The 19,368-nt window shown below is 28.1% G+C and overlaps 1 long non-coding RNA gene across 1 annotated transcript; it reads right to left on the bottom strand.

Annotated features, from left to right (window-relative positions):
• Positions 1-3,694: 3,694 nt before the first annotated feature.
• Positions 3,695-17,934, bottom strand: LOC123290865. The gene is made up of 3 exons (XR_006534904.1): positions 17,922-17,934; positions 12,109-12,114; positions 3,695-3,766 (listed from the first exon to the last, which is right to left on the bottom strand). It is a non-coding gene; the product is annotated as an uncharacterized LOC123290865 (long non-coding RNA).
• Positions 17,935-19,368: the final 1,434 nt, after the last annotated feature.

Consider the following 19,368-nt stretch of genomic DNA (forward strand, 5'->3'; position numbering starts at 1 on the left):
AGTAACCTTTATAATATTTAAAAACAGCAGGATGCAAATTCACATATGTAATTGACAGCCTTGTATATGCATATCTTTATAGTATATGTGAAAAGAAAATTGTGAAAAAGAACGAGCAGCCAGCCAGAGCAGCTATCAAAAGAGGTGGCAGAAAGTAGGCAGACTGAAAAGTTATATACGAATAAACATTAAATTTACTTTTGTATTTACAATAGGAAACCTGCTAGATAAAGATGCATTTTTATAGGGTATGTTTGTATATGTACATATAGGGTAAAGTTTTGTACCTTGGCGACAATGTATCTGGTACCATCATCCAATAGGAACCGTGTTACATATATTTAAAAATTTGAAATAATTGGCCATTGGCCTGGCTGGAGCGTTCGGTGGTGGAGTTTGCTGCGCTCACATATAGCTTTAATAAATACGTGTACATATTACCTGAATAATAATAAATAATACCTTAATACTAAATAGCGATTTATAATTCTGGATAAATATGGTGGAAGCGCAAATAAATACTTTTGAATTGTAAGATGTAATGTGATATATCATTTTTATGCGTTTTCACTGTTTATTTCGTGGGCTTTAATTTTTGGTGGGGAACCCTCAAAAACCTTTTATTGTGAACCTAATTGTGAATCTAAACCATCCCAATTTCATCATAATCGGTAGATCCGTTTAGGAGGAGTTCAATTACAAACACGCGATGATACGAGTTCCATGTTTTTTGTTCACCCAAAAAGTGCTCAAAGTGTCAAAAGAAGTTTTCACTTTAAAAACTGCTACCGGATTGAAACTGAGCAATCATTAAAATAGAAGTATTTTATCTCTTGTCGATCAGCGCATTATTTTGCACAAGTAGAAAAAACAAATACTATTAACTCTGAGGTTAAGAAACATGAAGTTGAAGCTGTTACTTACAGACGTTCATAGAAGGAGAATGCTCATAATCCAAACTCGAAGTGTTTTCATTTTTTCAAGCAAGTCATGTTCTCTGGAGTGAACATTCATCATATTTTAATGAAATATAACTTTTATCGATATATGTTAAAATGTTGAATGATGACATTGTCCAGGCGGCTATTGGCTTTGTCATATTTTAAAAATGGCTTTCAAAAGCAAGCCCGTGTTAATTGCCATACAAGATACAACACTCTACCTTATACATAATGGTTGCTATATTCACAACAACTATACTGAAATAAAATACATTACGGTTCATATTAACGGTTTATTTTATATTATTTTGAGCAGGTACAACTCAAATTTGCACCAAACTAAAATTTAAATTTTTATTATAGCATGTCATATAAAATTCGTGTTTAAATTTTTAGTATTTTAAAAACATATTATTATTATGAAAGAGTTTAATATCTCATGTCTATGAAATTATATTCAAGGAGTATTCAATTAATATTTCACCGGGTGTTTCAAAATTTTTGAACTTTAAATTTTTTATTTATAAAATTGAATTGAAATTTCTTCACTATTATATATATCCCTAGTTTTAAAATTATTTTTGTCTCTGTTCTAGGTTTTTAATAGATGTATAACGGGTTTCTTGTTGTATTAAATCTGTGTTTTAATAGAATGGTAATTGAATAAAAGAAAGCAAAAATTCATTTGCCTGGCAAACGATTAAACAAGTTGACAAAAAAAATAATATTTCAACTTGTTATTCAATGATCTTATTTGAATAAGAATTAAACGGTTTTCCATCAATTTTAAGCTAGTTTGGACAATAAAAAATTTTTGAGCTCCAGGAAAGAGAATGCTTCACTTTCAAGATTTTCCCTTCTAAAAGAAAGCCCACATTTAGTGAGCATCACAATAATTTCTAGAGGTATTTTTATCAATGACATAGTATGCATACGAGCACTGAAGCTATAGAAATATCCTATGAAAATTAAACAGTGAAAAAAACAGTATGTTGTCCATAATAATTAGACGGTAAATTACAAAATTGATATCAATATACAGAGTTCTTGTACCATTCTGTATAAGTTTATTGCATAAATATTGTTGACCTTATACGACTACAACAACATACAAAGTGTAAAAGTCTATTTTATCCATTTTTATAGCAGTGAAATGCAATGAAACTTCCATGAAATAATTCTTCGTCTCTCTGTATACAGACATATACAGAAAAATTTTCCGACTTTCTGTTTCAAAAACCTAAATGAAAACCATAAAACGTGAAAACAAGTTCTATTTAGGTGGTAAGAAAAAACAGTATTTGTAGCTAACAACATGATTTTGTTTTAACCATCAACTTTCGATACTTTATTTTATACGGTTTTTAAATTTAAAATCTGAAAGCATATTCAGGAAAAAGTTTCATGCATTCTAGATTGGATCAAAACTGTCACAAAGCAGTGATATTAATTGTTACATAAGATTTATTAAATTAATAAACGATAAAATTTTGATGAATATTCGTTAGTTTCTGAAGTAAAACGTATGTTTTCGAAACACAGATTTAACACAAGTGCTAAAGCAATGGGAGTAAATCTGATTCATCGCAATAAATGTCAATAAAAAATACCTTAATACATTTACTATACTATTAGTATTTACAATACTACGTAAAACCTACAATTAACTTGTTATCAAAACTATCATAACAGGAATTAAATCCGTATAGTAAAGAAAATATATCATTTTTGCTAGGCTGTCTACCCGTCTGGACATCTATGGCAATATTATCAATATAAGTAGTATAAAGTCTCGTCTCGTATAAAGTCTCTTGGTGGAACCTTTTTAAATAGAAAACACCAAAAATCGGGTGCCAAAAATTGTGGTCTACGTAAGAAAAAGTTTCAAGCAAAAATTGATTTCTTGAGGTTAGATGCCTAGAAACTTTTACAAAAAATATGTAGTTAAAAAAAAAGAGTCCCTGTTTGACTATGAGGGAACCCTCGTATAAAAAAACTAAATATTAATTTTCAATCCTCCTTAAAATTGAGTAGGTACCTGTTTTACCAGCTTTCAATTTAATTTTTTAAATATAAAGGTGGAAACTTTTAAAAAACTCAATCTGTAAACGAACATACAAACATAACATAAAAACTTAGGGTATACCTACATGTATGAAATAAGCAATATATATTGTCCAGACGGGTAGACAGCCAAGCAAAAATGATATATTTTCCTTATTATACGGATTTAATACCTTTCACGATAGTTTTGATAACAAGTTAGTTGTAGGTTTTAGGTAGATATGTATATAGGTACCTTATACATCTAATGCAATGAATCAGATTTACTCCCATTATTTTAGCACTTGTTAAATCTGTGTTTGGAAGGAGAACGTATGTTTTCCTTCAGAGACTGTTTAACGAATTTTCATAAAACATTTATTATACATTAATTGTATAAATCTTGTGTAACTTTTAATATCATTGCTTTATGACAGTTTTGATCCAATCTCGAAGAATGTATAAAACTATATAATGTTTAGTTTTTTTTAAACACATACCACCAATAAAACAAATTTCTAACTGTAAAAGTTATTTTTTCTGTTTGTTTAACAGCTGGCTGAATAACGCCTGGGAAAAATATGACACTTGTATACACCTTGCATATAAAAGGAAATTGAAAAGAAGAAAATTTTAATTAAGAGCAAAAATTTGTTTTGTGAAAACTTCTTCAGCAGCGTTTAGAGATTTTATTATAATAGTTTTTGGAACGAAGTTCCTTAACGTGACTTGCCATGATGAGCAAACTGGCAGAAACCGTCGCGTAACAGTGTGAAATATGCCTTTGGATTGTTCGGAGCATATCCACGGCAATCACGATATGTTGACCTTCTAATTATATTTCTATTTTTCATAGTTGATTTTGAATTTTTTACTATTTACATTCAACTCTAGTTATGTGACTATGCATATGCATAGGAATAACTAGTTTGGGATGTAAATAGTACAAAAATACAGCTATAGAGAATGATGGAAGAAATATGTTATCTATTCTTCCTTCGTTTTACTGCGACAGCTTATAGACGAGGTTCACTGGTAGATATAAACTCCCAGTATATCTAATTTCCAGTCAGCGAAGTGCAACAATGAAAATGGAAGTATATAAAAGTAAAAAATCGACAAGGTCACCAATAAACAATTCAATTCGTGTGTCTCTAGAAATATTATAAATGGAATTCAATGAATTTCTGTCCCAATCTGAGCCCATTTTATTGATTAACAGTCGATGGAATGAGTTAACTATACATACTCATATAGTATAGTTATTGAAAAATAACTTGGTATCATGGTTAAAGTTATTATTTTGTAATTTTCTCAATTTTCGTACGAATGAACACTAAAAATATATAACTAATTTAATATATTATATATTTTTCATGGTGAGGTTATCAGAAGGTTAAAGGTTGAGAAATGGACACGTTTCAAAATAAGATGAATTATGTAATGTAAAATATAGTCGAAATATTTGTTATCCGTGTACTATAAATGTGGAAACATGTAATGTTTAGATGTAATATGAATCTAAAATTACGTTCCTACAGAATGTTTCATGTAAAAAATACTGTTTAAATCTGGGGTTAATGCAATTTCTATTGAACTTCGAAAAAAGAAGAAAAATCTTTTACTTTGATTAGAAGTTATGGTGTCCGCAATACTACAACACATTTACAAAAAAGTGTAATATATGCTAGAAATTTTATAATATTTATATTATTATTGATATCATAAGATTATTTTCCTAAAATCTGATTTGTGGAGAATATAACACAGAAAAAAAAGACAAAATAACAGCCGATCTGCTTTAAAAATCAAAGTAAAGTTACAAGAAATGATCTATAAAAATTCTACTGCAAAATCATTTGCAAAAAAAAATTATTCATGGTCAAAGGTTGCAAAAGGCAGTTTTGGTTATTGTAAAAAATTGTTCATTTTCAAAGACAGATCTAGTCATGAATTTCTTAGAAAAACAGTCTTATCTATTCCAGATTCTGTGATCACTAAAAATGGCAGCAACTTTTAAATTTACTTAACTTTCAGTTATTATTTTATAAACAAGATAAAGAATTTGTTTTTCAAAATTATGATGTCTAGCTTTGTGTTTCCTGATTTGTTCTGCAGTTTGCAAATAAACCATTTTGGGAGAAAATGAATATTGTCTATACAAAACGTTGTAATTGAAGAAATATATTTTGAAATATAAAAACTTAATATAAAAAAACTTAATTTTTACAATAAAATGAATACTTATTACCCAAAAAAAAAATATTACCCTAGAGCTATAAAAATTTATAAACCAAAAGAATAAATAAAAATATAATTTTATATTATGAATGATCTTTGAATCGAAAGAATAAAAGTAAGCTGAAAATATGTCATCTACATAAATGATGCTGCAAGCAAATGCTTATAATAAATAATAAATAAATAAATTTTGTACCAAATGAAATTCAAAATAATTGTCATAATTATTTACATTTTATGTAGAAGTAAAAATAAACTTTTTAATCTGACTGCCATATAATCTATCCTAATGACAGGGAAATACATCTACAACATTTCAAAATGTCATGTTACTAGAATCCAAATAAGTATATATTCAGGTAAATAAAAAAATGAAAGTTGTAGCTTTTGTCTTATAAAATAACAATTTTCGAAATCTTTATAAAATTTTACACTCTACAAATCTGAACAGTATTTCTTAAATTAAATGTATCTACAGTTTTTGAGTAAATTGAAAAAAATTGAAAATAAACACGGAATATAATATATTTTTGATATTATTGTCATAAAACTACACCGCCAGTCATAGAATCAGACCTTACATTGAAGGCATACCTCTTGATTACCTGCACATATTTTATATAGAGAATTATAGTATTGCATACACCAAAACTTAAAAACATCATAATAGTTTATTTTCTATTTTAAAGATCACTACGTAAGTCATATTAAGTCCACATTTGAACAGCATTTAACATACTGTAGGAATATTATTTCAGAACGAGCATACTACACGCAAACATGATAGTTTTCAGAAATTCCGAAAACTACGTGGAAAAATTATTGCGAATGTACAAATTTATATTCTACAAGTCAAAATCTACAACTTGGCGTAGAAGACATTTCATCTTTTTGAGTGGAAGTATGTAGTAAACCATTTTCCGTTTATAGCTTTAGACAAATAAATTTATGGTGGGGTTCACACCATAACAGAGAATATCAGATAACTACAGACCTCGACTACTAATAAGTTTGTATTGAATTTTTATTCAAACAGTTTCTTCACATTTTTTGGATCCAATGTAGTACCATAGCAAATATGGCTTCCACTATTATCGTGTGTAATTTGGAAAATTTATTTAACTCCGTAGGACATAATGACATAAAATGACAGCCATTTTAAAAAATTCACTAAATTGAAAAATTTGACTCAACTATTTGGCGAATTAAAAATAAAAAAATAAATACTTCACAGAGAAATTAATTTAAAAGTAGTGTTCTTACATTCTCCTGACCAAGAAAGGTACGTCAAAAATTTCGTTTCCGCAATAGTATTACATTAATCATACGGTATCAAAACTCAAATAAATTGTATAATGAAAGGTTTAGACGATATAAATATTTCCTCTAACGGCACCTCAGTCGGCTCTCCACCCAACGAATAATTACTTGCCATGCGTCTGTACATAGAGGTGAAATATAAATGAATATTTATTTAAGAGGGTGTAAACAAACTAAAAATTCTCTTGGTATAAAATTGATATACACCAATTAATTTCATTTATATAATAATATTCAAAAGGCCAAATAATATAAAATACACATAGCAAAAAAAAAAAAGAACAAGAATAATCTAAGATAATATTTTACCTTTTTTTTCCTACTGTAAACATTTTTAATCTTTGTTTAGATATATAATAATGTTTTGTTATATACGGTTATAGATATCCACTGTGACACAATGAATAAATTTTCGAAAGAAGACAAGACGAAAAAAGTTTACAGAGTGTATCAGAGTTATTGATGCATAAGTATTCATCGTAACCATTGTTATACAATCGAATTAATCGAATTTAAGTGTAGAGATGATAAACTACAGCCGTTCTGCAGATATTACTCTGATTTTTGGGTTTTAATGTGTATAAAAAGTTTTTTAATGAAAGAAAATCACTATCCATATTTTTGTTCAAGATTATTTCTTGAATTTGGAAAACCCCCGAAAAAACTATTGGCATTGAGGATTTTATATAATGTTATTCTTAAAGTTTAAGGTATTCTTCTAAGCAATATGTGATACCCTCTTAGCTATTTAAAATCATTCAAAATCGATTTTCGTTGAAAAAGGAAGATTTATCCTTAATTGGATAAAATGACCATTGTTCTCCAGCCTACCATACTCTGAATAATAATATTCGCCGTGATATATACATGATAAAGAGCTGTCTTATTCAAGAGACCGTTTTTGAGAAGATTGAAAATGCAAATACATCATAGCTATGGCCTCAAATGTCCTATGAATATTGTCGGCCACATCCCTTAAAAAATATAAAGTACATACAAAAATTCTGAAGTGAAATAGTTGAGTTGGCATACAAAAATGACTAAAAAAGAAAGGTTTCAGTTCACCAAGTAGCAGTTGAGGTTTCATTGAGTTTTAGATTCAACCCTCAAAATTTGACCTACGACAACCCATACGGCTCAAAAAGTTTAACTAACTAACTAGCTTTAACTAACAAAGCTTGCAATTCATTAAAAAAAAATATCACAACTGGGCGAATTCACGAAAGTGTTTATGATAAAAGGCGAGAACATTTAAATCTCCTTCGGAAGACTAAAACAGCTCAAAACCCCTTCATGAAAATTATAACTACTCAAAGTGTTATTCTGAGTAGAGTGCAAGTTGAGTTGTTATACAAACTGGTAATGTTAACTTTAAAGGAGGCTTCAATGATGTGAACCTTCTAAATACTGTAAACATTTCATGGATGTAAATTTTTTGAACTTTTGATGATTTTTGCCAAAACGTTGTAGCATCTAGTAGTGACAAAACATACAATCTTTTAGCATAATTTTTCATACACAAAATCCACAATTTTTTTAATTTAAACAATGATTGTATTTAATGATTATTCTTTTTACATAATATTATCAGTATTCTTCAACGCCAGAGAATTATAATTTTTGTGTTGTTTTTCTTTTTTCTTGCGTTTTCCCTTCACAGATTTTCAGCCATTTATTATTGTATATGCTACGTAGTGCGCATCACATGGTGTACGTTTCTGATATGTGAAATCACAATGTACTACTAGATATTATAAAAATTGGTAGTGTATATGTAAGTACACTTCCGATATCAGAACTTGAACAAATCTGAATATATTATAAGATCTCAAGTCAAAAATTTTTTAACTGGTAAGTACCATCACGAGATTTTATTGATTTCGGATATTATTAGGTGTTTCTGAATTATTATTAATTATTAATTATTCTATAGTAGCCAGACCAAGACCACGATCAAAACTAAGACTGTATTTGTTTAACGATTTAGTGTAATGGGCTTATCACCTTTGTCTAACTCAATAGCCTTGGTCCTTCAAATCTTGTTTGGTCTTGCATATGTGTTAGAGAAAGATCAAAATACAGCACCAAGTATCCTAGACAGAAGCAATTAATTACAAAAGGACCAAGACAAAATGTGCAAGACACAGAGCCAAGTCTAAGTGTGTAAGATAAAGACAGTCAGATAGCCTTTTTTGGTCTGTGCTCATCGTAATTCAATGTTATGACGATTTTAAAGGATTGCGCTCTATCTTTTAACAGTAATTGATGATACTACTTCTGGAAAAACATTTTCTATTGGCTGTAGTAAAACGTCTTTCTGGCTCATTTACATAAAAGTTTTTAAGCGCTCGTTTCCCATAAAATTTACATCTAAGCATCATAAATTATGTACTCTAAATTATTCAAAATTTTGATACTTATTGGAGGTTGAAATTTTCCATCGTAAATCATTCCTGGTTTTACTCATACTCAGAGCAGAATCAAATATTTTGAATTAGAAATTCATTTTTAACAAATTCATACATACATTCGGTATGCTATGAGCAGATAGGTATGTTGTATTATTTTAAAAGACGAAGTGGGCAAAGGGGTACAATGTATAAAAGTTATCTGGATATTATTCCAAACAAAAGAGCACGAAAAGTGAAAAATTATTACATAGATTATTTTCTGTATACAGTGAAAATTATTAGATAATTTATAATATTTTCTTATATGTAATTTTTTTTTTTCAGTTACGCGAAACAAAAGGCAGTGTAGGGATAAATTTTTTAGCTTTTGAATGTAACAAAAAATAGTGGGTGTGTTTATTTTTTATTAATTTTGATACTTACAGGGTTGATATGTAATAATTAGAAGTAATAAGAAGCGTGTAGGATTTTAGGTTCTATGGAGTAAGTTCTTATAGTAGGTACAACAGACGGTATAAGGTCGATCTTCACCCAATTGATAACCAGTTGAGACATATTTTTTTATGGAATTTTATTGATTTTTAAACATGCCTATCATATTTTTTCTATCGAAAAGTGTTCATGGCTATTCTTAATTGAATTAATTTTTTCCATGAACGGTTTTTTGCAGGCAAGCCTATACCATCATTTTTGTAATAAAATTATATTTCTTCTGATACCAATTTCGATTGGCTAACAGGTCAGTGTAGTTACTTCTATTGACTTATCTGTTTATTCACCAATCTGTTAGCTAATCGAATTTAGCATCAGAAGAAAAATAATTTAATTACGAAATTAATGGTATAGGTTTGCCTGAAAAAAACCGTTCATTAAAATTAATTAAATTAAAAATAGCCATGAACACTTTTCGATAGAAAACATATGATACGCATGTTTAAAAATCAATAATATTTCACAAAAAAATATGTCTCATCTGGTTATCAGATGGGCGAAGATCGACTTTATGCTCTTACTCGACCTTATGTTATGTAGAATTTGACCGGCGTAATCCGTTCATTTTGTACTTTTATTATATTCGAAAATATTTTCAACAAAGTTTTTTAAGGGCAGGCCTAACACTTTTGATTATCAAAGTTCAATATTTTTGTTTACTTTTATAGTGTTTATTTTTATTCTTTATAGATAAAATTCAAGTCAAGATACAATTATTGGCATCATGTGTCGTGAAAATGTTTAATTTTTCATTAAGATCTTCGTATAACCAATTTTTTTTTTTTTTTTTTTTGTAAAATGCATAAAAGATAATTCTGTCTTAATTTATTATACCTTGTATAATACCTAAATTAATTAAATTTGGCTTATTTTAAAAATTGCAAAAATTTGTTCCTGGATGGAATATTGTAATTTTTAAAAATTTAAAGGTATTTTTGTTCTGCTTGATAAATATTATGTATTTTTAATACTCAAGCTTCTAAGATTTTTCAAATCAGAGCTCATTAGGTTTTTCAAAAAATGAAGCATGCATCCCTAGTAAGATAGCAGTTAATGTAAGAAATTCTTACGATTTAAGTGGATAATCATTTCGAACCAATTATCACACTTTCATTTTTCGATAAATTTAGATTTGTACATAAAAAAAAAGAAATTTTTAATAAATAACACAAAACTATTTTAACAAAATATCTTGCTAGTTATTGATAAAAAAATATCTATTTCAGTTATACGATTAATTTATAAATGAGGTGTGATTTCTATTTACACTTTTGACGTCACTGTGAGGTCTTAGGGGAACAAATGTATATTTTAATGTAAGAATATTATACCTTTTTTATGTTGTATTTATTATACAAACAATGTATATATTTTAACTGATGGTAAAAATTTAATCCATTAAAGGTTAATAAAACTCATAAAAGCATGTCAATTATCAATATTAAATAACAAATTGACTGACGTAATATTATTATATATCTATCGATTAGTGTTAATAAATTTTTTATTACAAAATGTGGAAAGGAAATTCATAAAATATTTAAGGTTGAATTAAATTATACTTTTTCCACTATTAGCAAATTCAAGTAAAGTTATGTGCAAAAAGTTAGTTAAATTCAATAAAAAAATTGATACCGTATTTTTACAGGTGTACACAGATACGTGCAGGTTACAGAAAATAAAAGAAATAAATATTATTATAAAGTCAATATATGCTCTAAAGCTGCCATACCTAATAGAGTTATCAGTTTAGCTATGAAAATTCGTCACCGCACATCTAGCCGAATAGAAACATCTGTTTTAAAGGTATATACGAGTGCAGCCAGGAGTCATCCAAGGAAGAGGGGCAGTCGAATATCATGTTAGGTCATAAAGTCACTAAAAACCATAAACTATTATTTCGATTAAGAAAACATTTAATTCATTTAATTATATCAAAAAATGATATTACTGCGAGGTGCAGGAAAAAACATTTGCAAAAACTCTGTGTGCATCGACTGGAGATTGAAGAGGTTAGATCCTTTACCTAGATCCAAACTTACCTCAGACCATACAATGTCTGGAGTTTGGCTAAAGGATCTAATCTCGTTCAATCTCCATTACGATGTAAAGGTGGATGCACACAGAGTTTTTGTAAAGGTTCTTTCATGCACCTCGCAGTAATATCATATTTTGATATAATTAAATGAATTAAATGTTCTCTTAATCGAAAAAACAGTTTATGGTTTTTAGTGACTTTATGACCTAACTAATAATATTCTTTATAATTTCAAATTTTACCGTTTACCCCTCAAAATGTTTGATAAAATCAAAAATATTTAAATATCTTATATGTTGTTGAAAAATAATTTCCTGCCACTATTATTTATATATTTATTATCGAAATCGATAATATAGTTTTATAGCTTTTTATATTAATTGTAATTATTTATTTTATTCTAATTGTATTCCATTTTCTAACAAATTTTTACTTATTTTTGAGGATAGTGAAAATTATGAGTACAATGACTTCTTTTTCAGGTAAATGAAAACACTAATAATCAAATAAAAAAATAGATGTGTCGTGGGAAACCCGGTAGAAAATATGTAAAGAAATTTTTTTGTCGATTTTTGCTGATTTGAATGATTAATTATGCACATGTTCAATTATTTAAGATCACTTTGTGCTATTTTTTCCTCCATATTTTTTTTAAATTCAACGTGACTTGTATTCCATTTGCTATCAAAAAAAACACACAGCAAGATAAAACATACATGAAAACATACAACAGGGTAAAAATTATTTGAAAATACAAATAACTGTATTAGTAATTAATTATAAATATTAGTTTGGGATACGTTAACTTGCTGGTTTAGTGTAATTACTTTTTTTGATTTTTTTTTTATTTCGTTTGATACTTCATTTCTACTGCATTTCTCTGCGTTAAGAATTTTAGGTTTAATTTGTTTTTTTTTTACTTGCACGATGCTGTTTGCGTATCTGTTCATCAAATACTTGTTCCATTGTTTAAAGAAATAAATTTTTTGGGTACTTTAACTCTACTTTATGATACTCTAATACTTTATGAATTAATTGTAATAATAGTTTAAAAAAGACATATTACTGATTTAGTAGTCAACCCAATATGTCCGTAGATTACCCACAATTTGTTCAATAAGGATATTTAATATAAGATAACATAAAATTTCCTTGTACTTATAACGTGCGATAAGGAACATAGTTTTTAAAAAACTTTTACTGCTAAAAAAAACTAACACAAAACATTATAATTTATCCAAATAAAAAGGAGTCCTCAAACTTTTATAGATAAAATCGACTTACTTCTCTACGTTATAATAGTTTTTCTTAACGTCATTGAATTTATTTAGTTACAACATATTTTTTTCGATTCTTGCGCCTTTTCAAGTCTAAGTAAAGGAGCATGGATTCTTTGAAAGCGTACTTAGTCTCTAACCATATAATAACTACTTAACAGAATTGTTCGAAATATTAGACAAACAATCCTTATTTTTAAATCAGAAATAGAAAACTGACATCAAAATGAAAAAAGAAAATAGATGTCAGAAAATATACCATCGAATATGATAAATTTCAATGATTTTGACTTATATATGAACAAAAAAAGGCTATCTATATCCTACAAGAATTATATGAATATAATATTGTGGTATGGATTGAAAAATATTAAAAGAAAATCTATATATATATATATATATAAAATAAGGTGAAAATATTTTCTCTCAAGTTAGAAAATATGTAATATTCAATGTTAGTTTTCTATCTCGATCAAAACTCCATTTGATAATATTTATCTATATTTATACAGTGTGTCGCATTTAAGATAAAAACATCCCCATATTTTACTTATAGGTAAATGGTAAGTTATCAGGTGGTCTAAATTGGAACTACTGAAAAAGCAGTTCACTTCCTGTTTAATAGTACAAATTTTTTCCGCCAGTTGGCTGGGTTTATCGGATTTGAATTTGAATATTTTTATAGCCTTAAAAAATGGTATAAGTAATGGTAGCCGGTTAATAGTGATGAAAATGATTCCGAACATGTTATTCGGCTGCTATTGAGGTCATTGAACACAAATATTGCATCAGAATTGGTATCCAAGGTACTTGATGCCAAGGATAAACGGTATCCCGGTTTTTTGTAAATAATCGGTCAAAAATGGATAATTGGGGGGAGGGGGTTGGGCTGAGTACGAATATCGCGACAGAATTGATCTCCGCTATATTCGTGTTCAACGACCCCAAAACTCCCGTGTTACGAGTTTGGACCAATTATATAACGAATTTTTTCAACCCGCGCGATAGAGTTTACCTTGGGCACCAGAAACCCCGAGTAACAAGTATGGAATCATTTTCATCACTTTTAACCGAATTGTGAATTTAGTATATTTACCTGTTACGCAAATTTCATATTTTTAATTTCTTATAAATCAATTTAGGTCACGATATTTCCTGACACTCTAACGAATCGAATGCCGAAAACGATATTCAAATCTGGCTTACTATTCAAAATGTCTTCTTTGCATCGTTTCTGCGACTTGACAAATTGACAATTTAATGTTACCCATCCTCTATACTGTATGCTCGTGCAAACATTGAAATCTGAAATTTTTCTATATTACAGAAATATTGAGGCGTATTCATCTTAAATGCAACACACTGTATATAGCTACTAAGTAATATCTAGAAGAAAAACGGGTACACCTACATTTTCATTATACTATGACGCCTGTGAGGGTCATTTATTTTCAATATATTATTTATTTCGAAACGAAAATTACATATGTTAGATAATATACTCACTGTTTAATGGAATTGCAGTTTATTATGGAGACGGAATTTTTTATGAATCTATTGCATGGGGGTTCATCACTGCTCAACCAACCTAATATTAACATATTGGTTATTATAGATATATGATAATTATGAGGACAACTCATTCAAGACATCCACTTGTAAGAAATTGTCTAAAACAATGTCGAAATAAGTTTTTCAGGCTTGATTTCAAAAGATTGTTGGCGAATCGTTGAAGTTTTGTTGAAAATTATTATTTAGCCCCTAGAAACTTCTTAGATGTACTACTTCAAATAAATCCCCTGGTTATATTTTTAAAATAAAAAGAAAATTTTCGTCATTCGAAGTTTCACACGAAAAATATTATGTTATTGGTAAAGCTACGTTGTTTTTTGTATAAGAAGGGCAATTTTTTAAAAAGGCAATTTAATCTATCACCCGCGAAATTTTCGTCTTTAACTAAGCATGATCTACATATAAGTTATTTTCTTGTATAAAATAAACAATGAATTGTTTTAAACCAAAAAGCCCCTTGAACAAAAAACATCAATAATAAATCGAAAAATGAGATCGTTAAGGCCTCAAATGAGATCATTCACGCCCACTTTGGCTATTTGCATCGCATTATTTATCACACCTTCAAAGTCATGAAGGTGAAAGTCATCAAGAATTGAGAGCAGGATGCCTCTACACACATTGAAAAGTCGCCGTTACCATACAAGCTTTGATAATGGCGGACACAAAATTGATGGAATTTTCCTTACTCAATAAAAAATTGAGCTTCGAAAAAGGAACTTCCTGCATACTCTGTGTAAATAGTACAATGATTTGTTTGTTCTGAATAAAATTTCCCTGGAACTAAGATTTAAAATAATAAAAAGTACAGAATATCTATGTAGCGAAATTCCGAAAGAAATGGAGCCAATGATTTTGTACTGATGATAGAATATTGAAAATATTTCCTCAAATATAAATGCACAAAGTACTAAATTTTGAATTTTTTCAAACTAAAATCATTTTGATTATTTTTAAGCAAAAAATTACTCATGATTTTTTCTCTAGGCGCTTAGTTTTCGAAATAAAAATTTTTGAAAAATTAGAAATGCAATATTTGATTTTGACAAAAGTGTAATTTTTGCAATTTCTGAGGGAATTCGCTTAATAACGCAGTTCCTGCGCCACCAATTTTTTATAAATTCCTTAATAGAACCTAACCGATATAACCTGTAAAGCCCTTAAATAAAACCTATTGGCCTGTTCCTTCCTTTAATATAATTTTTTTTTTCTTTTGCTTTATTTAAATTTCAGGAATGCAAATTACGAAAATAAAAGTTCACATAATCAAAATAGTTTGATAAATGTATTAAATAGGAAGAGCTATTCAATCTCTCATAAAACTGTTAGCTCTTATTTGTTTGAAAATAAATAGAACGTAGTTCATAAATAATTTGAAAAACTATTACCTAGTAAAAACGTAATTATTTTCGTTGAATGATAAAAGTTTTATTTTTGTACATTAACACAACTTTGATGATAATAAAAATATTTTACTATTAAAAGTTTCATGATGAAACACTTTTAATTATTTAAAAGATCAAAACTGAAATGACTTTTTAAAATCTTTGCTTAAAAATTTCCTCGATTTATAAAATAAAGGATTATACCTATATAAATATTGAGGAAAATTTAATCTCAGTATATTCATGTATTTGTGTGTAAAAAGTTTTTTAATTGGAAAACTGTATGTATAATAATATTTCATATATCAAGTATAGGCTATATGATCAATAAGAGAAAATACTCATTGTGTTGAAAAATTACTCAGGAGCATTTTTACATGGTAAATGGAATCGCTGAAATCATGTACCTATGGGCATTGTATACTTATGGCAATGCGTTGTTATTCCGCATCCCGCATTTTTTCTGATTTTTCGTACAATGATAAAATATAGTTTCAGAATTTTGATTTATAAAGATTTTATTCTACTATACTGCTTGTAAGAAGAATAATTCAAATTCTCTTTGTAAATATTATAAACCACTTGACGTTAAGAAAACCTCAGTAACATTGACATTAAAGCATACATTGATCTATATTTATTTATAATCTTTTTCCAGAATTTCAAATCAATTCCTTCATTTTTCAAAAAGTTATCAGAGAAAGTTGTAAATGTGGATGTAAATGTGGAAACCGATGTAACGGGTTTTCTTGAAATTTTTAGGTTATTTTGCTTTGTTCCGGATTCGATAACCGACAATATCGATGCAGAAATTCTTAGCAAACAATTATTTTTTCCTCCGATCAATAGAAACAGAGATATTCAAGAAATTGTCACCAAAAAAAATAATTTAGGGATAAAACTGCGTGAAGAAAGTCGCGTAGGTGGTTCTGGAACCGGAAAATTCTTTTTCTTAATTTTTTACAACAAAAGAAACCTATTTAAAAACATTAAACTATAGAATTTTAGAAAAAAAACATTAGAAAAATATTATTCAACTATAAATCAAGTGCTTTTACTTACTTACAGCTCTTTTCTTTTCTATCATTCATAAAATATAAAATATAAACAACAAACTTGATTCATCAGACTTGACTTAGGCATGGTTGACGACTGACATACCAAATCTTGTCAAACCAATGGAGACCCAAGCTTTACCCAAAAAAGAGCTAAACAAAGCCCAATTTATTGCAATTTTAGGTCTAAAATCTGCGTTTAAATGAAAAAAAAAAACTGATATCGTACATTGGTTTAACTGCCATTTCGATGAGATTTTTCGTATATTAGCTATATTTTATTTATCTACATAAAGTTCTCTAGAAAAAGTTTTTTTATTACTCATATTAATAATAATATATTACATGGAAAAGTAAATGAAAATTATTAAAATATTTGTAATGTATTTACCGTTAATGATAATATGATGACAATTTTTAATTATATTGGTATGAAACAAGTTACATAACCTCTACAATTAAATACAGGTAGGTATAATAAATAGAAAAAATTGAAATAACTCCTATACCTAATACAGATAACCTTTGTACACGTTTGTTATTATTACATTTTTTTCAGTCTCTTTTAAATATCTACATTTTTTATGACATTTTATAAGGTGGAAGTTAAAGTTGGAAAAAAACTTCGTATCAATTTTTTTCCCCTACCGTCAAGGAGTAGGTATATTTTTCGCGCGTATCTTGTATGTATCTTTATAGCCTCGTATCTTCCAAACGGTCAAATGGATTTCAATATTTGAAGTATCATTATATTTGTCTCAAAAACTCAAGTGTTCTTAGTTAGGTGTTTGAAAAAACAAAACAAAATGGCGGATTTTTGAGGGAAATAGTAATACGTTAATTTAAAACAATTAACAAAACCTATCGAGTTGGGTATCAATATAAAGGAAATTAAAAGGCAATTGCAAAAATATGTTTAAGTAATATGTTTAAATTTAATTAGAAATAATAAGTTTGTTTAAAAGTTTTAACATAGTGTAATAAGAAGGTTTTTTTAGTGCTGGAACAATAAACAGTCTAAAATAAAATAAATAATTATTAAATCCGACTCAAGAAAACAAGTCCATTTGTTAACAAAGCAACTGTAACAAGCGGGGCCTATTGAAGTCTAGACCGACTCAAATCTTCAAAATTATAGGCCCCGACTATGTGTGTCTGTCTTTTCTTTGCTGTGATTCTAGTGCGAGTTTAGGGTTCCGTACCCGAAATATCTGTCGGGAGTTTTTAAATTGTTTATATCTCATAGAATGTAATGTTATATTTCCCTGAATTAATATAAAAAATTTAATTTAAAAAAATTTTCTTTTTTCCTTGAAAGCAAAGCAGCTCTTAGGTCATCTTGTAAAATTGTAAATCTCTTCCTTTTAATATCAGACATTTCTGATCAATATTATTACAATTTTGTTTCTTTCGTATACTATAATTGTATTCTATAAAGAAACACCATGTTGTTCACTCAATAATAAGAATTTTTAGGTAGTTATATTGTCGTAACAAATCAATTATTCATTCACAATTTCTTTTAATCTAAATTGACGTTGAAGGTATATGTTTACCCCAATTTGTTGACAAAAAATCAATAATTGAAATTGACAACCAATATAAAGATTGCTTTTCTAACACTATCTGGGAGTATTTTAAATAGGAATTCAAAAAGTTACTAAAAAATTTATTATTTGACATATTACATCCCAAAATGTTAACAATTGTGCGTTCAGTGAATTCTTGATGGTAAGAAATTAAATAAAAATGAACAAATTATGAGATACATTAGCATTTAGGAGAAGAGTGAACTCTTCAAAAAGTTTACGTTTGACTAACTCGTAACAGAAAAGCCACTTGTGTCAACATTTTGAGTGTTAAATTTTTCATTTCAACAACTAATGCAGTTTTCCAAACATGCAGCTCTTAAAATTGTAGTAACAGTTCTCTCCTGCCCATTCACTGATTTTCACTTAATTCTGAAAGTCTCCAGCATCGAATTATTAATGTTCGATAAACTTGCCTTATGTAAACACTTTATGTAAGAATATACTATCACCCATATATTGATATGAACGACGCTAAGAAAGAGCCGTAGCTTTTACATTTTCTTCCCATTTATATAAGGATTTTTCTCTTTCAATATCTAACATTATAAGAAATGAAATAGCTATCTATACCTATGCATACAGTTGCGAATAGCATAGATATGAAGTTTTATAATATACATATACTTATATTGTACCTATGATGTATATGTTGAATGTTGATAGCAACTCTTCACTAAGAATGATTTTGCAATGAACTATATATTTTTACATCATTTGTATATCTTAAAAAAAAATATCTATACAATGATTTTTAAATCACTAAAAGACCATTTAATAAAAGAGGGAAACTTTGACCCTGTTTTAAAAAATAAGGCATGTGTAAGCGTGTATATCTGCGTATCTGCGTGCCAGTTTGTGGTAGTGACATCGTAGCTACTAGACAAATGAAACGATTTCGATTTAGTTTTTTCTTCTTGAAAGAAACTTTGATCGAGAGTGTTTCAAGGTATGTTATAAGAATATCTGCGTTCCGTTTGTTCAAAGGACTTTTGCCATCTCTA

Source organism: Chrysoperla carnea, chromosome 1, assembly GCF_905475395.1.
Source record: "Chrysoperla carnea chromosome 1, inChrCarn1.1, whole genome shotgun sequence".
Classification (NCBI taxonomy): Eukaryota; Metazoa; Arthropoda; class Insecta; order Neuroptera; family Chrysopidae; genus Chrysoperla; species Chrysoperla carnea.